Source organism: Stigmatopora nigra, chromosome 23 (genome assembly GCF_051989575.1).
Source record: "Stigmatopora nigra isolate UIUO_SnigA chromosome 23, RoL_Snig_1.1, whole genome shotgun sequence".
Lineage (NCBI taxonomy): Eukaryota > Metazoa > Chordata > Actinopteri > Syngnathiformes > Syngnathidae > Stigmatopora > Stigmatopora nigra.
The window spans coordinates 7,734,618-7,755,176 of NC_135530.1; the positions used below are offsets into that span (position 1 = coordinate 7,734,618).

The window sequence follows — 20,559 nt, forward strand, 5'->3', positions numbered from 1 at the left end:
CGTAGTCAGACGCATTATCCATTGCGCCACTAGCCCTGTCTGTTCGAGAAATGGCCCATGGTAATTCAAATGTCATGGGTTAACATTATCAAAGTGATGTATACCCAATTGTGTATCAGGAATATAAACAGAAAGCCAAGCTAGCCAGGAGTCGAACCTGGAATCTCCTGATTCGTAGTCAGACGCGTTATCCATTGCGCCACTAGCCCTGTCTATGAAAAAAGGCCCATGGTAATTCAAATGTCGTGGGTTAACATTATCAAAATTACGTATTCCCAATTGTGTATCAGGAATAAAAACTGGAAATCAAGCCAGCCAGGAGTCAAACCAGGAATCTCTTGATTCATAGTCAGACGTATTATCCATTGCGCCACTAGCCCTGTCTGTTGGAGGAATGGCCCATGGGAATTCAAATGTCGTGGGTTAACATTATCAAAGTGATTTATACGCAATTGTGAATCAGGAATATAAACAGAAAACCAAAGTAGCCAGCAGTCAAACCAGGAATCTCCTGATTCACAGTCAGACGTATTATCCATTGCGCCACTAGCCCTGTCTGTTAGAGAAATGGCCCATGGTAATTCAAATGTCATGGGTTAACATTATCAAAGTGGTGTATTCCCAATTGTGTATCAGGAATAAAAACAGAAAATCAAGCCAGCCAGGAGTCAAACCAGGAATCTCCTTATTCGTAGTCAGACACACTATCCATTGCGCCACTAGCCCTGCCTGGCGGAAAAAAGGCCCATGGTAATTCAAATGTCGTGGGTTAACATTATCAAAATTAAGTATTCCCAATTGTGTATCAGGAATAAAAACAGAAAATCAATCCAGACAGGAGTCAAACCAGGAATCTCCTTATTCGTAGTCAGAAGCACTATCCATTGCGCCTCTAGCCCTGCCTGGCGGATAAAAGGCCCATGGTAATTCAAATGTCGTGGGTTAACATTATCAAAATTACCTATTCCCAATTGTGTATCAGGAATAAAAACTGAAAATCAAGCCAGCCAGGAGTCAAACCAGGAATCTCCTGATTCATAGTCAGACGTACTATCCATTGCGCCACTAGCCCTGTCTGTTGGAGGAATGGCCCATGGGAATTCAAATGTCGTGGGTTAACATTATCAAAGTGATGTATACGCAATTGTGTATCAGGTATATGAACAGAAAACCAAACTAGCCAGGAGTCAAACCAGGAATCTCCTGATTCATAGTCAGACGTATTATCCATTGCCCCACTAGCCCTGTCTGTTAGAGAAATGGCCCATGGTAATTCAAATGTCATGGGTTAACATTATCAAAGTGATGTATACCCAATTGTGTATCAGGACCATAAACAGAAAACCAAACTAGCCAGGAGTCGAACCTGGAATCTCCTGATTCGTAGTCTGACGCGTTATCCATTGCGCCACTAGCCCTGTCTATTGGGTGTACATCGCTTTGATAATGTTAACCTGGAATCTCCTGATTCGTAGTCAGACGCGTTATCCATTGCGCCATTAGCCCTGTCTATTGGAAAAAAGGCCCATGGTAATTCAAATGTCGTGGGTTAACATTATCAAAATTACGTATTCCCAATTGTGTATCAGGAATAAAAACTGAAAATCAAGCCAGCCAGGAGTCAAACCAGGAATCTCTTGATTCATAGTCAGACGTATTATCCACTGCGCCACTAGCCCTGTCTGTTGGAGGAATGGCCCATGGGAATTCAAATGTCGTGGGTTAACATTATCAAAGTGATGTATACGCAATTGTGTATCAGGAATATAAACAGAAAACCAAACTAGCCAGGAGTCAAACCAGGAATCTCCTGATTCATTGTCAGACGTATTATCCATTGCGCCACTAGCCCTGTCTGCTAGAGAAATGGCCCATGGTAATTCAAATGTCATGGGTTAACATTATCAAAGTGATGTACACCCAATGTGTATCAGGAATATAAACAGAAAACCAAGCTAGCCAGGAGTCGAACCTGGAATCTCCTGATTCGTCGTCAGACGCGTTATCCATTGCGCCACTAGCCCTGTCTATTGGAAAAAAGGCCCATGGTAATCCAAACTTTGCGGGTAAAAATGATCAAAATGACGTATTCCCAATTGTGTATCAGGAATGAAAATAGGAATTCAAGCCAGCCAGGAGTCAAACCAGGAATCTCCTAATTCGTAGTCAGACGCATTATCCATTGCGCCACTAGCCCTGTCTGTTCGAGAAATGGCCCATGGTAATTCAAATGTCATGGGTTACCATTATCAAAGTGATGTATACCCAATTGTGTATCAGGAATATAAACAGAAAACCAAGCTAGCCAGGAGTCGAACCTGGAATCTCCTGATTCGTAGTCAGACGCGTTATCCATTGCGCCACTAGCCCTGTCTATTGGAAAAAAGGCCCATGGTAATTCAAATGTCGTGGGTTAACATTATCAAAATTACGTATTCCCAATTGTGTATCAGGAATAAAAACTGAAAATCAAGCCAGCCAGGAGTCAAACCAGGAATCTCTTGATTCATAGTCAGACGTATTATCCATTGCGCCACTAGCCCTGTCTGTTGGAGGAATGGCCCATGGGAATTCAAATGTCGTGGGTTAACATTATCAAAGTGATATATACGCAATTGTGTATCAGGAATATAAACAGAAAACCAAACTAGCCAGGAGTCAAACCAGGAATCTCCTGATTCATAGTCAGACGTATTATCCATTGCGCCACTAGCCCTGTCTGTTAGAGAAATGGCCCATGGTAATTCAAATGTCATGGGTTAACATTATCAAAGTGACGCACACCCAATGTGTATCAGGAATATAAACAGAAAACCAAGCTAGCCAGGAGTCGAACCTGGAATCTCCTGATTCGTAGTCAGACGCGTTATCCATTGCGCCACTAGCCCTGTCTATTGGAATAAAGGCCCATGGTAATCCAAACTTTGCGGGTAAAAATGATCAAAATGACGTATTCCCAATTGTGTATCAGGAATGAAAATAGGAATTCAAGCCAGCCAGGAGTCAAACCAGGAATCTCCTATTTCGTAGTCAGACGCATTATCCATTGCGCCACTAGCCCTGTCTGTTCGAGAAATGGCCCATGGTAATTCAAATGTCATGGGTTAACATTATCAAAGTGATGTATACCCAATTGTGTATCAGGAATATAAACAGAAAACCAAGCTAGCCAGGAGTCGAACCTGGAATCTCCTGATTCGTAGTCAGACGCGTTATCCATTGCGCCACTAGCCCTGTCTATGAAAAAAGGCCCATGGTAATTCAAATGTCGTGGGTTAACATTATCAAAATTACGTATTCCCAATTGTGTATCAGGAATAAAAACTGGAAATCAAGCCAGCCAGGAGTCAAACCAGGAATCTCTTGATTCATAGTCAGACGTATTATCCATTGCGCCACTAGCCCTGTCTGTTGGAGGAATGGCCCATGGGAATTCAAATGTCGTGGGTTAACATTATCAAAGTGATTTATACGCAATTGTGAATCAGGAATATAAACAGAAAACCAAAGTAGCCAGCAGTCAAACCAGGAATCTCCTGATTCACAGTCAGACGTATTATCCATTGCGCCACTAGCCCTGTCTGTTAGAGAAATGGCCCATGGTAATTCAAATGTCATGGGTTAACATTATCAAAGTGGTGTATTCCCAATTGTGTATCAGGAATAAAAACAGAAAATCAAGCCAGCCAGGAGTCAAACCAGGAATCTCCTTATTCGTAGTCAGACACACTATCCATTGCGCCACTAGCCCTGCCTGGCGGAAAAAAGGCCCATGGTAATTCAAATGTCGTGGGTTAACATTATCAAAATTAAGTATTCCTAATTGTGTATCAGGAATAAAAACAGAAAATCAATCCAGACAGGAGTCAAACCAGGAATCTCCTTATTCGTAGTCAGAAGCACTATCCATTGCGCCTCTAGCCCTGCCTGGCGGATAAAAGGCCCATGGTAATTCAAATGTCGTGGGTTAACATTATCAAAATTACCTATTCCCAATTGTGTATCAGGAATAAAAACTGAAAATCAAGCCAGCCAGGAGTCAAACCAGGAATCTCCTGATTCATAGTCAGACGTACTATCCATTGCGCCACTAGCCCTGTCTGTTGGAGGAATGGCCCATGGGAATTCAAATGTCGTGGGTTAACATTATCAAAGTGATGTATACGCAATTGTGTATCAGGTATATGAACAGAAAACCAAACTAGCCAGGAGTCAAACCAGGAATCTCCTGATTCATAGTCAGACGTATTATCCATTGCCCCACTAGCCCTGTCTGTTAGAGAAATGGCCCATGGTAATTCAAATGTCATGGGTTAACATTATCAAAGTGATGTATACCCAATTGTGTATCAGGACCATAAACAGAAAACCAAACTAGCCAGGAGTCGAACCTGGAATCTCCTGATTCGTAGTCTGACGCGTTATCCATTGCGCCACTAGCCCTGTCTATTGGGTGTACATCGCTTTGATAATGTTAACCTGGAATCTCCTGATTCGTAGTCAGACGCGTTATCCATTGCGCCATTAGCCCTGTCTATTGGAAAAAAGGCCCATGGTAATTCAAATGTCGTGGGTTAACATTATCAAAATTACGTATTCCCAATTGTGTATCAGGAATAAAAACTGAAAATCAAGCCAGCCAGGAGTCAAACCAGGAATCTCTTGATTCATAGTCAGACGTATTATCCACTGCGCCACTAGCCCTGTCTGTTGGAGGAATGGCCCATGGGAATTCAAATGTCGTGGGTTAACATTATCAAAGTGATGTATACGCAATTGTGTATCAGGAATATAAACAGAAAACCAAACTAGCCAGGAGTCAAACCAGGAATCTCCTGATTCATAGTCAGACGTATTATCCATTGCGCCACTAGCCCTGTCTGCTAGAGAAATGGCCCATGGTAATTCAAATGTCATGGGTTAACATTATCAAAGTGATGTACACCCAATGTGTATCAGGAATATAAACAGAAAACCAAGCTAGCCAGGAGTCGAACCTGGAATCTCCTGATTCGTCGTCAGACGCGTTATCCATTGCGCCACTAGCCCTGTCTATTGGAAAAAAGGCCCATGGTAATCCAAACTTTGCGGGTAAAAATGATCAAAATGACGTATTCCCAATTGTGTATCAGGAATGAAAATAGGAATTCAAGCCAGCCAGGAGTCAAACCAGGAATCTCCTAATTCGTAGTCAGACGCATTATCCATTGCGCCACTAGCCCTGTCTGTTCGAGAAATGGCCCATGGTAATTCAAATGTCATGGGTTACCATTATCAAAGTGATGTATACCCAATTGTGTATCAGGAATATAAACAGAAAACCAAGCTAGCCAGGAGTCGAACCTGGAATCTCCTGATTCGTAGTCAGACGCGTTATCCATTGCGCCACTAGCCCTGTCTATTGGAAAAAAGGCCCATGGTAATTCAAATGTCGTGGGTTAACATTATCAAAATTACGTATTCCCAATTGTGTATCAGGAATAAAAACTGAAAATCAAGCCAGCCAGGAGTCAAACCAGGAATCTCTTGATTCATAGTCAGACGTATTATCCATTGCGCCACTAGCCCTGTCTGTTGGAGGAATGGCCCATGGGAATTCAAATGTCGTGGGTTAACATTATCAAAGTGATATATACGCAATTGTGTATCAGGAATATAAACAGAAAACCAAACTAGCCAGGAGTCAAACCAGGAATCTCCTGATTCATAGTCAGACGTATTATCCATTGCGCCACTAGCCCTGTCTGTTAGAGAAATGGCCCATGGTAATTCAAATGTCATGGGTTAACATTATCAAAGTGATGCACACCCAATGTGTATCAGGAATATAAACAGAAAACCAAGCTAGCCAGGAGTCGAACCTGGAATCTCCTGATTCGTAGTCAGACGCGTTATCCATTGCGCCACTAGCCCTGTCTATTGGAATAAAGGCCCATGGTAATCCAAACTTTGCGGGTAAAAATGATCAAAATGACGTATTCCCAATTGTGTATCAGGAATGAAAATAGGAATTCAAGCCAGCCAGGAGTCAAACCAGGAATCTCCTAATTCGAAGTCAGACGCATTATCCATTGCGCCACTAGCCCTGTCTGTTCGAGAAATGGCCCATGGTAATTCAAATGTCATGGGTTAACATTATCAAAGTGATGTATATCCAATTGTGTATCAGGAATATAAACAGAAAACCAAGCTAGCCAGGAGTCGAACCTGGAATCTCCTGATTCGTAGTCAAACGCGTTATCCATTGCGCCACTAGCCCTGTCTATGGAAAAAAGGCCCATGGTAATTCAAATGTCGTGGGTTAACATTATCAAAATTACGTATTCCCAATTGTGTATCAGGAATAAAAACTGGAAATCAAGCCAGCCAGGAGTCAAACCAGGAATCTCTTGATTCATAGTCAGACGTATTATCCATTGCGCCACTAGCCCTGTCTGTTGGAGGAATGGCCCATGGGAATTCAAATGTTGTGGGTTAACATTATCAAAGTGATGCATACGCAATTGTGAATCAGGAATATAAACAGAAAACCAAAGTAGCCAGGAGTCAAACCAGGAATCTCCTGATTCACAGTCAGACGTATTATCCATTGCGCCACTAGCCCTGTCTTTTAGAGAAATGGCCCATGGTAATTCAAATGTCATGGGTTAACATTATCAAAGTGGTGTATTCCCAATTGTGTATCAGGAATAAAAACAGAAAATCAAGCCAGCCAGGAGTCAAACCAGGAATCTCCTTATTCGTAGTCAGACACACTATCCATTGCGCCACTAGCCCTGCCTGGCGGAAAAAAGGCCCATGGTAATTCAAATGTCGTGGGTTAACATTATCAAAATTAAGTATTCCCAATTGTGTATCAGGAATAAAAACAGAAAATCAATCCAGACAGGAGTCAAACCAGGAATCTCCTTATTCGTAGTCAGAAGCACTATCCATTGCGCCTCTAGCCCTGCCTGGCGGATAAAAGGCCCATGGTAATTCAAATGTCGTGGGTTAACATTATCAAAATTACCTATTCCCAATTGTGTATCAGGAATAAAAACTGAAAATCAAGCCAGCCAGGAGTCAAACCAGGAATCTCCTGATTCATAGTCAGACGTACTATCCATTGCACCACTAGCCCTGTCTGTTGGAGGAATGGCCCATGGGAATTCAAATGTCGTGGGTTAACATTATCAAAGTGATGTATACGCAATTGTATATCAGGTATATGAACAGAAAACCAAACTAGCCAGGAGTCAAACCAGGAATCTCCTGATTCATAGTCAGACGTATTATCCATTGCGCCACTAGCCCTGTCTGTTAGAGAAATGGCCCATGGTAATTCAAATGTCATGGGTTAACATTATCAAAGTGATGTATACCCAATTGTGTACCAGGACTATAAACAGAAAACCAAGCTAGCCAGGAGTCGAACCTGGAATCTCCTGATTCGTAGTCAGACGCGTTATCCATTGCGCCACTAGCCCTGTCTATTGGGTGTACAACGCTTTGATAATGTTAACCTGGAATCTCCTGATTCGTAGTCAGACGCGTTATCCATTGCGCCACTAGCCCTGTCTATTGGAAAAAAGGCCCATGGTAATTCAAATGTCGTGGGTTAACATTATCAAAATTACGTATTCCCAATTGTGTATCAGGAATAAAAACTGAAAATCAAGCCAGCCAGGAGTCAAACCAGGAATCTCTTGATTCATAGTCAGACGTATTATCCATTGCGCCACTAGCCCTGTCTGTTGGAGGAATGGCCCATGGGAATTCAAATGTCGTGGGTTAACATTATCAAAGTGATATATACGCAATTGTGTATCAGGAATATAAACAGAAAACCAAACTAGCCAGGAGTCAAACCAGGAATCTCCTGATTCATAGTCAGACGTATTATCCATTGCGCCACTAGCCCTGTCTGTTAGAGAAATGGCCCATGGTAATTCAAATGTCATGGGTTAACATTATCAAAGTGATGTATACCCAATTGTGTATCAGGACTATAAACAGAAAACCAAGCTAGCCAGGAGTCAAACCTGGAATCTCCTGGTTCGTAGTCAGACGCGTTATCCATTGCGCCACTAGCCCTGTCTATTGGGTGTACATCGCTTTGATAATGTTAACCTGGAATCTCCTGATTCGTAGTCAGACGCGTTATCCATTGCGCCACTAGCCCTGTCTATTGGAAAAAAGGCCCATGGTAATTCAAATGTCGTGGGTTAACATTATCAAAATTACGTATTCCCAATTGTGTATCAGGAATAAAAACTGAAAATCAAGCCAGCCAGGAGTCAAACCAGGAATCTCTTGATTCATAGGCAGACGTATTATCCATTGCGCCACTAGCCCTGTCTGTTGGAGGAATGGCCCATGGGAATTCAAATGTCGTGGGTTAACATTATCAAAGTGATGTATACGCAATTGTGTATCAGGAATATAAACAGAAAACCAAACTAGCCAGGAGTCAAACCAGGAATCTCCTGATTCATAGTCAGACGTATTATCCATTGCGCCACTAGCCCTGTCTGTTAGAGAAATGGCCCATGGTAATTCAAATGTCATGGGTTAACATTATCAAAGTGATGCACACCCAATGTGTATCAGGAATATAAACAGAAAACCAAGCTAGCCAGGAGTCGAACCTGGAATCTCCTGATTCGTAGCCAGACACGTTATCCATTGCGCCACTAGCCCTGTCTACTGGAAAAAAGGCCCATGGTAATCCAAACTTTGCGGGTAAAAATGATCAAAATGACGTATTCCCAATTGTGTATCAGGAATGAAAATAGGAATTCAAGCCGGCCAGGAGTCAAACCAGGAATCTCCTAATTCGTAGTCAGGCGCATTATCCATTGCGCCACTAGACCTGTCTGTTAGAGGAATGGCCCATGGGAATTCAAATGTCGTGGGTTAACATTATCAAAGTAATGTATACGCAATTGTGAATCAGGAATATAAACAGAAAACCAAAGTAGCCAGGAGTCAAACCAGGAATCTCCTGATTCACAGTCAGATGTATTATCCATTGCGCCACTAGCCCTGTCTGTTCGAGAAATGGCCCGTGGTAATTCAAATGTCATGGGTTAACATTATCAAAGTGATGTATACCCAATTGTGTATCAGGAATATAAACAGAAAACCAAGCTAGCCAGGAGTCGAACCTGGAATCTCCTGATTCGTAGTCAGACGCGTTATCCATTGCGCCACTAGCCCTGTCTATGAAAAAAAGGCCCATGGTAATTCAAATGTCGTGGGTTAACATTATCAAAATTACGTATTCCCAATTGTGTATCAGGAATAAAAACTGGAAATCAAGCCAGCCAGGAGTCAAACCAGGAATCTCTTGATTCATAGTCAGACGTATTATCCATTGCGCCACTAGACCTGTCTGTTGGAGGAATGGCCCATGGGAATTCAAATGTCGTGGGTTAACATTATCAAAGTGATGTATACGCAATTGTGAATCAGGAATATAAACAGAAAACCAAAGTAGCCAGGAGTCAAACCAGGAATCTCCTGATTCACAGTCAGACGTATTATCCATTGCGCCACTAGCCCTGTCTGTTAGAGAAATGGCCCATGGTAATTCAAATGTCATAGGTTAACATTATCAAAGTGGTGTATTCCCAATTGTGTATCAGGAATAAAAACAGAAAATCAAGCCAGCCAGGAGTCAAACCAGGAATCTCCTTATTCGTAGTCAGACACACTATCCATTGCGCCACTAGCCCTGCCTGGCGGAAAAAAGGCACATGGTAATTCAAATGCCGTGGGTTAACATTATCAAAATTAAGTATTCCCAATTGTGTATCAGGAATAAAAACAGAAAATCAATCCAGACAGGAGTCAAACCAGGAATCTCCTTATTCGTAGTCAGAAGCACTATCCATTGCGCCTCTAGCCCTGCCTGGCGGATAAAAGGCCCATGGTAATTCAAATGTCGTGGGTTAACATTATCAAAATTACCTATTCCCAATTGTGTATCAGGAATAAAAACTGAAAATCAAGCCAGCCAGGAGTCAAACCAGGAATCTCCTGATTCATAGTCAGACGTACTATCCATTGCGCCACTAGCCCTGTCTGTTGGAGGAATGGCCCATGGGAATTCAAATGTCGTGGGTTAACATTATCAAAGTGATGTATACGCAATTGTGTATCAGGTATATGAACAGAAAACCAAACTAGCCAGGAGTCAAACCAGGAATCTCCTGATTCATAGTCAGACGTATTATCCATTGCGCCATTAGCCCTGTCTGTTAGAGAAATGGCCCATGGTAATTCAAATGTCATGGGTTAACATTATCAAAGTGATGTAAACTCAATTGTATATCAGGACTATAAACAGAAAACCAAACTAGCCAGGAGTCGAACCTGGAATCTCCTGATTCGTAGTCAGACGCGTTATCCATTGCGCCACTAGCCCTGTCTATTGGGTGTACATCGCTTTGATAATGTTAACCTGGAATCTCCTGATTCGTAGTCAGACGCGTTATCCATTGCGCCATTAGCCCTGTCTATTGGAAAAAAGGCCCATGGTAATTCAAATGTCGTGGGTTAACATTATCAAAATTACGTATTCCCAATTGTGTATCAGGAATAAAAACTGAAAACCAAGCCAGCCAGGAGTCAAACCAGGAATCTCTTGATTCATAGTCAGACGTATTATCCATTGCGCCACTAGCCCTGTCTGTTCGAGAAATGGCCCATGGTAATTCAAATGTCATGGGTTACCATTATCAAAGTGATGTATACCCAATTGTGTATCAGGAATATAAACAGAAAACCAAGCTAGCCAGGAGTCGAACCTGGAATCTCCTGATTCGTAGTCAGACGCGTTATCCATTGCGCCACTAGCCCTGTCTATTGGAAAAAAGGCCCATGGTAATTCAAATGTCGTTGGTTAACATTATCAAAATTACGTATTCCCAATTGTGTATCAGGAATAAAAACTGAAAATCAAGCCAGCCAGGAGTCAAACCAGGAATCTCTTGATTCATAGTCAGACGTATTATCCATTGCGCCACTAGCCCTGTCTGTTGGAGGAATGGCCCATGGGAATTCAAATGTCGTGGGTTAACATTATCAAAGTGATATATACGCAATTGTGTATCAGGAATATAAACAGAAAACCAAACTAGCCAGGAGTCAAACCAGGAATCTCCTGATTCATAGTCAGACGTATTATCCATTGCGCCACTAGCCCTGTCTGTTAGAGAAATGGCCCATGGTAATTCAAATGTCATGGGTTAACATTATCAAAGTGATGCACACCCAATGTGTATCAGGAATATAAACAGAAAACCAAGCTAGCCAGGAGTCGAACCTGGAATCTCCTGATTCGTAGTCAGACGCGTTATCCATTGCGCCACTAGCCCTGTCTATTGGAATAAAGGCCCATGGTAATCCAAACTTTGCGGGTAAAAATGATCAAAATGACGTATTCCCAATTGTGTATCAGGAATGAAAATAGGAATTCAAGCCAGCCAGGAGTCAAACCAGGAATCTCCTAATTCGAAGTCAGACGCATTATCCATTGCGCCACTAGCCCTGTCTGTTCGAGAAATGGCCCATGGTAATTCAAATGTCATGGGTTAACATTATCAAAGTGATGTATATCCAATTGTGTATCAGGAATATAAACAGAAAACCAAGCTAGCCAGGAGTCGAACCTGGAATCTCCTGATTCGTAGTCAAACGCGTTATCCATTGCGCCACTAGCCCTGTCTATGGAAAAAAGGCCCATGGTAATTCAAATGTCGTGGGTTAACATTATCAAAATTACGTATTCCCAATTGTGTATCAGGAATAAAAACTGGAAATCAAGCCAGCCAGGAGTCAAACCAGGAATCTCTTGATTCATAGTCAGACGTATTATCCATTGCGCCACTAGCCCTGTCTGTTGGAGGAATGGCCCATGGGAATTCAAATGTTGTGGGTTAACATTATCAAAGTGATGCATACGCAATTGTGAATCAGGAATATAAACAGAAAACCAAAGTAGCCAGGAGTCAAACCAGGAATCTCCTGATTCACAGTCAGACGTATTATCCATTGCGCCACTAGCCCTGTCTTTTAGAGAAATGGCCCATGGTAATTCAAATGTCATGGGTTAACATTATCAAAGTGGTGTATTCCCAATTTTGTATCAGGAATAAAAACAGAAAATCAAGCCAGCCAGGAGTCAAACCAGGAATCTCCTTATTCGTAGTCAGACACACTATCCATTGCGCCACTAGCCCTGCCTGGCGGAAAAAAGGCCCATGGTAATTCAAATGTCGTGGGTTAACATTATCAAAATTAAGTATTCCCAATTGTGTATCAGGAATAAAAACAGAAAATCAATCCAGACAGGAGTCAAACCAGGAATCTCCTTATTCGTAGTCAGAAGCACTATCCATTGCGCCTCTAGCCCTGCCTGGCGGATAAAAGGCCCATGGTAATTCAAATGTCGTGGGTTAACATTATCAAAATTACCTATTCCCAATTGTGTATCAGGAATAAAAACTGAAAATCAAGCCAGCCAGGAGTCAAACCAGGAATCTCCTGATTCATAGTCAGACGTACTATCCATTGCACCACTAGCCCTGTCTGTTGGAGGAATGGCCCATGGGAATTCAAATGTCGTGGGTTAACATTATCAAAGTGATGTATACGCAATTGTATATCAGGTATATGAACAGAAAACCAAACTAGCCAGGAGTCAAACCAGGAATCTCCTGATTCATAGTCAGACGTATTATCCATTGCGCCACTAGCCCTGTCTGTTAGAGAAATGGCCCATGGTAATTCAAATGTCATGGGTTAACATTATCAAAGTGATGTATACCCAATTGTGTACCAGGACTATAAACAGAAAACCAAGCTAGCCAGGAGTCGAACCTGGAATCTCCTGATTCGTAGTCAGACGCGTTATCCATTGCGCCACTAGCCCTGTCTATTGGGTGTACAACGCTTTGATAATGTTAACCTGGAATCTCCTGATTCGTAGTCAGACGCGTTATCCATTGCGCCACTAGCCCTGTCTATTGGAAAAAAGGCCCATGGTAATTCAAATGTCGTGGGTTAACATTATCAAAATTACGTATTCCCAATTGTGTATCAGGAATAAAAACTGAAAATCAAGCCAGCCAGGAGTCAAACCAGGAATCTCTTGATTCATAGTCAGACGTATTATCCATTGCGCCACTAGCCCTGTCTGTTGGAGGAATGGCCCATGGGAATTCAAATGTCGTGGGTTAACATTATCAAAGTGATATATACGCAATTGTGTATCAGGAATATAAACAGAAAACCAAACTAGCCAGGAGTCAAACCAGGAATCTCCTGATTCATAGTCAGACGTATTATCCATTGCGCCACTAGCCCTGTCTGTTAGAGAAATGGCCCATGGTAATTCAAATGTCATGGGTTAACATTATCAAAGTGATGTATACCCAATTGTGTATCAGGACTATAAACAGAAAACCAAGCTAGCCAGGAGTCAAACCTGGAATCTCCTGGTTCGTAGTCAGACGCGTTATCCATTGCGCCACTAGCCCTGTCTATTGGGTGTACATCGCTTTGATAATGTTAACCTGGAATCTCCTGATTCGTAGTCAGACGCGTTATCCATTGCGCCACTAGCCCTGTCTATTGGAAAAAAGGCCCATGGTAATTCAAATGTCGTGGGTTAACATTATCAAAATTACGTATTCCCAATTGTGTATCAGGAATAAAAACTGAAAATCAAGCCAGCCAGGAGTCAAACCAGGAATCTCTTGATTCATAGGCAGACGTATTATCCATTGCGCCACTAGCCCTGTCTGTTGGAGGAATGGCCCATGGGAATTCAAATGTCGTGGGTTAACATTATCAAAGTGATGTATACGCAATTGTGTATCAGGAATATAAACAGAAAACCAAACTAGCCAGGAGTCAAACCAGGAATCTCCTGATTCATAGTCAGACGTATTATCCATTGCGCCACTAGCCCTGTCTGTTAGAGAAATGGCCCATGGTAATTCAAATGTCATGGGTTAACATTATCAAAGTGATGCACACCCAATGTGTATCAGGAATATAAACAGAAAACCAAGCTAGCCAGGAGTCGAACCTGGAATCTCCTGATTCGTAGCCAGACACGTTATCCATTGCGCCACTAGCCCTGTCTACTGGAAAAAAGGCCCATGGTAATCCAAACTTTGCGGGTAAAAATGATCAAAATGACGTATTCCCAATTGTGTATCAGGAATGAAAATAGGAATTCAAGCCGGCCAGGAGTCAAACCAGGAATCTCCTAATTCGTAGTCAGGCGCATTATCCATTGCGCCACTAGACCTGTCTGTTAGAGGAATGGCCCATGGGAATTCAAATGTCGTGGGTTAACATTATCAAAGTAATGTATACGCAATTGTGAATCAGGAATATAAACAGAAAACCAAAGTAGCCAGGAGTCAAACCAGGAATCTCCTGATTCACAGTCAGATGTATTATCCATTGCGCCACTAGCCCTGTCTGTTCGAGAAATGGCCCATGGTAATTCAAATGTCATGGGTTAACATTATCAAAGTGATGTATACCCAATTGTGTATCAGGAATATAAACAGAAAACCAAGCTAGCCAGGAGTCGAACCTGGAATCTCCTGATTCGTAGTCAGACGCGTTATCCATTGCGCCACTAGCCCTGTCTATGAAAAAAAGGCCCATGGTAATTCAAATGTCGTGGGTTAACATTATCAAAATTACGTATTCCCAATTGTGTATCAGGAATAAAAACTGGAAATCAAGCCAGCCAGGAGTCAAACCAGGAATCTCTTGATTCATAGTCAGACGTATTATCCATTGCGCCACTAGACCTGTCTGTTGGAGGAATGGCCCATGGGAATTCAAATGTCGTGGGTTAACATTATCAAAGTGATGTATACGCAATTGTGAATCAGGAATATAAACAGAAAACCAAAGTAGCCAGGAGTCAAACCAGGAATCTCCTGATTCACAGTCAGACGTATTATCCATTGCGCCACTAGCCCTGTCTGTTAGAGAAATGGCCCATGGTAATTCAAATGTCATAGGTTAACATTATCAAAGTGGTGTATTCCCAATTGTGTATCAGGAATAAAAACAGAAAATCAAGCCAGCCAGGAGTCAAACCAGGAATCTCCTTATTCGTAGTCAGACACACTATCCATTGCGCCACTAGCCCTGCCTGGCGGAAAAAAGGCACATGGTAATTCAAATGCCGTGGGTTAACATTATCAAAATTAAGTATTCCCAATTGTGTATCAGGAATAAAAACAGAAAATCAATCCAGACAGGAGTCAAACCAGGAATCTCCTTATTCGTAGTCAGAAGCACTATCCATTGCGCCTCTAGCCCTGCCTGGCGGATAAAAGGCCCATGGTAATTCAAATGTCGTGGGTTAACATTATCAAAATTACCTATTCCCAATTGTGTATCAGGAATAAAAACTGAAAATCAAGCCAGCCAGGAGTCAAACCAGGAATCTCCTGATTCATAGTCAGACGTACTATCCATTGCGCCACTAGCCCTGTCTGTTGGAGGAATGGCCCATGGGAATTCAAATGTCGTGGGTTAACATTATCAAAGTGATGTATACGCAATTGTGTATCAGGTATATGAACAGAAAACCAAACTAGCCAGGAGTCAAACCAGGAATCTCCTGATTCATAGTCAGACGTATTATCCATTGCGCCATTAGCCCTGTCTGTTAGAGAAATGGCCCATGGTAATTCAAATGTCATGGGTTAACATTATCAAAGTGATGTATACTCAATTGTATATCAGGACTATAAACAGAAAACCAAACTAGCCAGGAGTCGAACCTGGAATCTCCTGATTCGTAGTCAGACGCGTTATCCATTGCGCCACTAGCCCTGTCTATTGGGTGTACATCGCTTTGATAATGTTAACCTGGAATCTCCTGATTCGTAGTCAGACGCGTTATCCATTGCGCCATTAGCCCTGTCTATTGGAAAAAAGGCCCATGGTAATTCAAATGTCGTGGGTTAACATTATCAAAATTACGTATTCCCAATTGTGTATCAGGAATAAAAACTGAAAACCAAGCCAGCCAGGAGTCAAACCAGGAATCTCTTGATTCATAGTCAGACGTATTATCCATTGCGCCACTAGCCCTGTCTGTTAGAGGAATGGCCCATGGGAATTCAAATGTCGTGGGTTAACATTATCAAAGTGATGTATACGCAATTGTGTAACAGGAATATAAACAGAAAACCAAACTAGCCAGGAGTCAAACCAGGAATCTCCTGATTCATAGTCAGACGTATTATCCATTGCGCCACTAGCCCTGTCTGTTAGAGAAATGGCCCATGGTAATTCAAATGTCATGGGTTAACATTATCAAAGTGATGTACACCCAATGTGTATCAGGAATATAAACAGAAAACCAAGCTAGCCAGGAGTCGAACCTGGAATCTCCTGATTCGTAGTCAGACGCGTTATCCATTGCGCCACTAGCCCTGTCTATTGGAAAAAAGGCCCATGGTAATCCAAACTTTGCGGGTAAAAATGATCAAAATGACGTATTCCCAATTGTGTATCAGGAATGAAAATAGGAATTCAAGCCAGCCAGGAGTCAAACCAGGAATCTCCTAATTCGTAGTCAGACGCATTATCCATTGCGCCACTAGCCCTGTCTGTTCGAGAAATGGCCCATGGTAATTCAAATGTCATGGGTTAACATTATCAAAGTGATGTATACCCAATTGTGTATCAGGAATATAAACAGAAAACCAAGATAGCCAGGAGTCGAACGTGGAATCTCCTGATTCGTAGTCAGACGCGTTATCCATTGCGCCACTAGCCCTGTCTATGGAAAAAAGGCCCATGGTAATTCAAATGTCGTGGGTTAACATTATCAAAATTACGTATTCCCAATTGTGTATCAGGAATAAAAACTGGAAATCAGGCCAGCCAGGAGTCAAACCAGGAACCTCTTGATTCATAGTCAGACGTATTATCCATTGCGCCACTAGCCCTGTCTGTTGGAGGAATGGCCCATGGGAATTCAAATGTCGTGGGTTAACATTATCAAAGTGATGTATACGCAATTGTGAATCAGGAATATAAACAGAAAACCAAAGTAGCCAGGAGTCAAACCAGGAATCTCCTGATTCACAGTCAGACGTATTATCCATTGCGCCACTAGCCCTGTCTGTTAGAGAAATGGCCCATGGTAATTCAAATGTCATGGGTTAACATTATCAAAGTGGTGTATTCCCAATTGTGTATCAGGAATAAAAACAGAAAATCAAGCCAGCCAGGAGTCAAACCAGGAATCTCCTTATTTGTAGTAAGACACACTATCCATTGCGCCACTAGCCCTGCCTGGTGGAAAAAAGGCCCATGGTAATTCAAATGTCGTGGGTTAACATTATCAAAATTAAGTATTCCCAATTGTGTATCAGGAATAAAAACAGAAAATCAATCCAGACAGGAGTCAAACCAGGAGTCTCCTTATTCGTAGTCAGAAGCACTATCCATTGCGCCTCTAGCCCTGCCTGGCGGATAAAAGGCCCATGGTAATTCAAATGTCGTGGGTTAACATTATCAAAATTACCTATTCCCAATTGTGTATCAGGAATAAAAACTGAAAATCAAGCCAGCCAGGAGTCAAACCAGGAATCTCCTGATTCATAGTCAGACGTACTATCCATTGCGCCACTAGCCCTGTCTGTTGGAGGAATGGCCCATGGGAATTCAAATGTCGTGGGTTAACATTATCAAAGTGATGTATACGCAATTGTGTATCAGGTATATGAACAGAAAACCAAACTAGCCAGGAGTCAAACCAGGAATCTCCTGATTCATAGTCAGACGTATTATCCATTGCGCCACTAGCCCTGTCTGTTAGAGAAATGGCCCATGGTAATTCAAATGTCATGGGTTAACATTATCAAAGTGATGTATACCCAATTGTGTATCAGGACTATAAACAGAAAACCAAGCTAGCCAGGAGTCGAACCTGGAATCTCCTGATTCGTAGTCAGACGCGTTATCCATTGCGCCACTAGCCCTGTCTATTGGGTGTACATCGCTTTGATAATGTTAACCTGGAATCTCCTGATTCGTAGTCAGACGCGTTATCCATTGCGCCACTAGCCCTGTCTATTGGAAAAAAGGCCCATGGTAATTCAAATGTCGTGGGATAACATTATCAAAATTACGTATTCCCAATTGTGTATCAGGAATAAAAACTGAAAATCAAGCCAGCCAGGAGTCAAACCAGGAATCTCTTGATTCATAGTCAGACGTATTATCCATTGCGCCACTAGCCCTGTCTGTTGGAGGAATGGCCCATGGGAATTCAAATGTCGTGGGTTAACATTATCAAAGTGATATATACGCAATTGTGTATCAGGAATATATACAGAAAACCAAACTAGCCAGGAGTCAAACCAGGAATCTCCTGATTCATAGTCAGACGTATTATCCATTGCGCCACTAGCCCTGTCTGTTAGAGAAATGGCCCATGGTAATTCAAATGTCATGGGTTAACATTATCAAAGTGATGTATACCCAATTGTGTATCAGGACTATAAACAGAAAACCAAGCTAGCCAGGAGTCGAACCTGGAATCTCCTGATTCGTAGTCAGACGCGTTATCCATTGCGCCACTAGCCCTGTCTATTGGGTGTACATCGCTTTGATAATGTTAACCTGGAATCTCCTGATTCGTAGTCAGACGCGTTATCCATTGCGCCACTAGCCCTGTCTATTGGAAAAAAGGCCCATGGTAATTCAAATGTCGTGGGTTAACATTATCAAAATTACGTATTCCCAATTGTGTATCAGGAATAAAAACTGAAAATCAAGCCAGCCAGGAGTCAAACCAGGAATCTCTTGATTCATAGTCAGACGTATTATCCATTGCGCCACTAGCCCTGTCTGTTGGAGGAATGGCCCATGGGAATTCAAATGTCGTGGGTTAACATTATCAAAGTGATATATACGCAATTGTGTATCAGGAATATAAACAGAAAACCAAACTAGCCAGGAGTCAAACCAGGAATCTCCTGATTCATAGTCAGACGTATTATCCATTGCGCCACTAGCCCTGTCTGTTAGAGAAATGGCCCATGGTAATTCAAATGTCATGGGTTAACATTATCAAAGTGATGTATACTCAATTGTATATCAGGACTATAAACAGAAAACCAAACTAGCCAGGAGTCGAACCTGGAATCTCCTGATTCGTAGTCAGACGCGTTATCCATTGCGCCACTAGCCCTGTCTATTGGGTGTACATCGCTTTGATAATGTTAACCTGGAATCTCCTGATTCGTAGTCAGACGCGTTATCCATTGCGCCATTAGCCCTGTCTATTGGAAAAAAGGCCCATGGTAATTCAAATGTCGTGGGTTAACATTATCAAAATTACGTATTCCCAATTGTGTATCAGGAATAAAAACTGAAAACCAAGCCAGCCAGGAGTCAAACCAGGAATCTCTTGATTCATAGTCAGACGTATTATCCATTGCGCCACTAGCCCTGTCTGTTAGAGGAATGGCCCATGGGAATTCAAATGTCGTGGGTTAACATTATCAAAGTGATGTATACGCAATTGTGTAACAGGAATATAAACAGAAAACCAAACTAGCCAGGAGTCAAACCAGGAATCTCCTGATTCATAGTCAGACGTATTATCCATTGCGCCACTAGCCCTGTCTGTTAGAGAAATGGCCCATGGTAATTCAAATGTCATGGGTTAACATTATCAAAGTGATGTACACCCAATGTGTATCAGGAATATAAACAGAAAACCAAGCTAGCCAGGAGTCGAACCTGGAATCTCCTGATTCGTAGTCAGACGCGTTATCCATTGCGCCACTAGCCCTGTCTATTGGAAAAAAGGCCCATGGTAATCCAAACTTTGCGGGTAAAAATGATCAAAATGACGTATTCCCAATTGTGTATCAGGAATGAAAATAGGAATTCAAGCCAGCCAGGAGTCAAACCAGGAATCTCCTAATTCGTAGTCAGACGCATTATCCATTGCGCCACTAGCCCTGTCTGTTCGAGAAATGGCCCATGGTAATTCAAATGTCATGGGTTAACATTATCAAAGTGATGTATACCCAATTGTGTATCAGGAATATAAACAGAAAACCAAGATAGCCAGGAGTCGAACGTGGAATCTCCTGATTCGTAGTCAGACGCGTTATCCATTGCGCCACTAGCCCTGTCTATGGAAAAAAGGCCCATGGTAATTCAAATGTCGTGGGTTAACATTATCAAAATTACGTATTCCCAATTGTGTATCAGGAATAAAAACTGGAAATCAGGCCAGCCAGGAGTCAAACCAGGAACCTCTTGATTCATAGTCAGACGTATTATCCATTGCGCCACTAGCCCTGTCTGTTGGAGGAATGGCCCATGGGAATTCAAATGTCGTGGGTTAACATTATCAAAGTGATGTATACGCAATTGTGAATCAGGAATATAAACAGAAAACCAAAGTAGCCAGGAGTCAAACCAGGAATCTCCTGATTCACAGTCAGACGTATTATCCATTGCGCCACTAGCCCTGTCTGTTAGAGAAATGGCCCATGG

The 20,559-nt window shown here is 42.2% G+C and overlaps 21 non-coding genes across 21 annotated transcripts; all 21 read right to left on the reverse strand.

Annotated features, from left to right (window-relative positions):
• Positions 1 to 136: 136 nt before the first annotated feature.
• Positions 137 to 209, reverse strand: trnar-acg (transfer RNA arginine (anticodon ACG)). The gene has a single exon. It is a non-coding gene; the product is annotated as a tRNA-Arg (tRNA).
• Positions 210 to 2,297: 2,088 nt separating this feature from the next.
• On the reverse strand, positions 2,298 to 2,370 carry trnar-acg (transfer RNA arginine (anticodon ACG)). The gene has a single exon. It is a non-coding gene; the product is annotated as a tRNA-Arg (tRNA).
• Positions 2,371 to 2,815: 445 nt separating this feature from the next.
• trnar-acg (transfer RNA arginine (anticodon ACG)) lies at positions 2,816 to 2,888 on the reverse strand. Its single transcript has one exon. It is a non-coding gene; the product is annotated as a tRNA-Arg (tRNA).
• Positions 2,889 to 3,161: 273 nt separating this feature from the next.
• trnar-acg (transfer RNA arginine (anticodon ACG)) lies at positions 3,162 to 3,234 on the reverse strand. The gene has a single exon. It is a non-coding gene; the product is annotated as a tRNA-Arg (tRNA).
• Positions 3,235 to 5,322: 2,088 nt separating this feature from the next.
• trnar-acg (transfer RNA arginine (anticodon ACG)) lies at positions 5,323 to 5,395 on the reverse strand. Its single transcript has one exon. It is a non-coding gene; the product is annotated as a tRNA-Arg (tRNA).
• Positions 5,396 to 5,840: 445 nt separating this feature from the next.
• trnar-acg (transfer RNA arginine (anticodon ACG)) lies at positions 5,841 to 5,913 on the reverse strand. Its single transcript has one exon. It is a non-coding gene; the product is annotated as a tRNA-Arg (tRNA).
• A 273-nt stretch (positions 5,914 to 6,186) lies between these two features.
• trnar-acg (transfer RNA arginine (anticodon ACG)) lies at positions 6,187 to 6,259 on the reverse strand. The gene has a single exon. It is a non-coding gene; the product is annotated as a tRNA-Arg (tRNA).
• A 1,137-nt stretch (positions 6,260 to 7,396) lies between these two features.
• On the reverse strand, positions 7,397 to 7,469 carry trnar-acg (transfer RNA arginine (anticodon ACG)). Its single transcript has one exon. It is a non-coding gene; the product is annotated as a tRNA-Arg (tRNA).
• A 1,659-nt stretch (positions 7,470 to 9,128) lies between these two features.
• trnar-acg (transfer RNA arginine (anticodon ACG)) lies at positions 9,129 to 9,201 on the reverse strand. The gene has a single exon. It is a non-coding gene; the product is annotated as a tRNA-Arg (tRNA).
• A 1,137-nt stretch (positions 9,202 to 10,338) lies between these two features.
• trnar-acg (transfer RNA arginine (anticodon ACG)) lies at positions 10,339 to 10,411 on the reverse strand. Its single transcript has one exon. It is a non-coding gene; the product is annotated as a tRNA-Arg (tRNA).
• Positions 10,412 to 10,772: 361 nt separating this feature from the next.
• Positions 10,773 to 10,845, reverse strand: trnar-acg (transfer RNA arginine (anticodon ACG)). Its single transcript has one exon. It is a non-coding gene; the product is annotated as a tRNA-Arg (tRNA).
• Positions 10,846 to 11,290: 445 nt separating this feature from the next.
• On the reverse strand, positions 11,291 to 11,363 carry trnar-acg (transfer RNA arginine (anticodon ACG)). The gene has a single exon. It is a non-coding gene; the product is annotated as a tRNA-Arg (tRNA).
• A 273-nt stretch (positions 11,364 to 11,636) lies between these two features.
• Positions 11,637 to 11,709, reverse strand: trnar-acg (transfer RNA arginine (anticodon ACG)). Its single transcript has one exon. It is a non-coding gene; the product is annotated as a tRNA-Arg (tRNA).
• Positions 11,710 to 12,846: 1,137 nt separating this feature from the next.
• On the reverse strand, positions 12,847 to 12,919 carry trnar-acg (transfer RNA arginine (anticodon ACG)). Its single transcript has one exon. It is a non-coding gene; the product is annotated as a tRNA-Arg (tRNA).
• A 1,659-nt stretch (positions 12,920 to 14,578) lies between these two features.
• trnar-acg (transfer RNA arginine (anticodon ACG)) lies at positions 14,579 to 14,651 on the reverse strand. The gene has a single exon. It is a non-coding gene; the product is annotated as a tRNA-Arg (tRNA).
• Positions 14,652 to 15,788: 1,137 nt separating this feature from the next.
• On the reverse strand, positions 15,789 to 15,861 carry trnar-acg (transfer RNA arginine (anticodon ACG)). Its single transcript has one exon. It is a non-coding gene; the product is annotated as a tRNA-Arg (tRNA).
• Positions 15,862 to 16,394: 533 nt separating this feature from the next.
• On the reverse strand, positions 16,395 to 16,467 carry trnar-acg (transfer RNA arginine (anticodon ACG)). The gene has a single exon. It is a non-coding gene; the product is annotated as a tRNA-Arg (tRNA).
• A 1,483-nt stretch (positions 16,468 to 17,950) lies between these two features.
• On the reverse strand, positions 17,951 to 18,023 carry trnar-acg (transfer RNA arginine (anticodon ACG)). Its single transcript has one exon. It is a non-coding gene; the product is annotated as a tRNA-Arg (tRNA).
• Positions 18,024 to 18,557: 534 nt separating this feature from the next.
• trnar-acg (transfer RNA arginine (anticodon ACG)) lies at positions 18,558 to 18,630 on the reverse strand. Its single transcript has one exon. It is a non-coding gene; the product is annotated as a tRNA-Arg (tRNA).
• Positions 18,631 to 19,164: 534 nt separating this feature from the next.
• trnar-acg (transfer RNA arginine (anticodon ACG)) lies at positions 19,165 to 19,237 on the reverse strand. The gene has a single exon. It is a non-coding gene; the product is annotated as a tRNA-Arg (tRNA).
• Positions 19,238 to 19,770: 533 nt separating this feature from the next.
• trnar-acg (transfer RNA arginine (anticodon ACG)) lies at positions 19,771 to 19,843 on the reverse strand. Its single transcript has one exon. It is a non-coding gene; the product is annotated as a tRNA-Arg (tRNA).
• Positions 19,844 to 20,559: the final 716 nt, after the last annotated feature.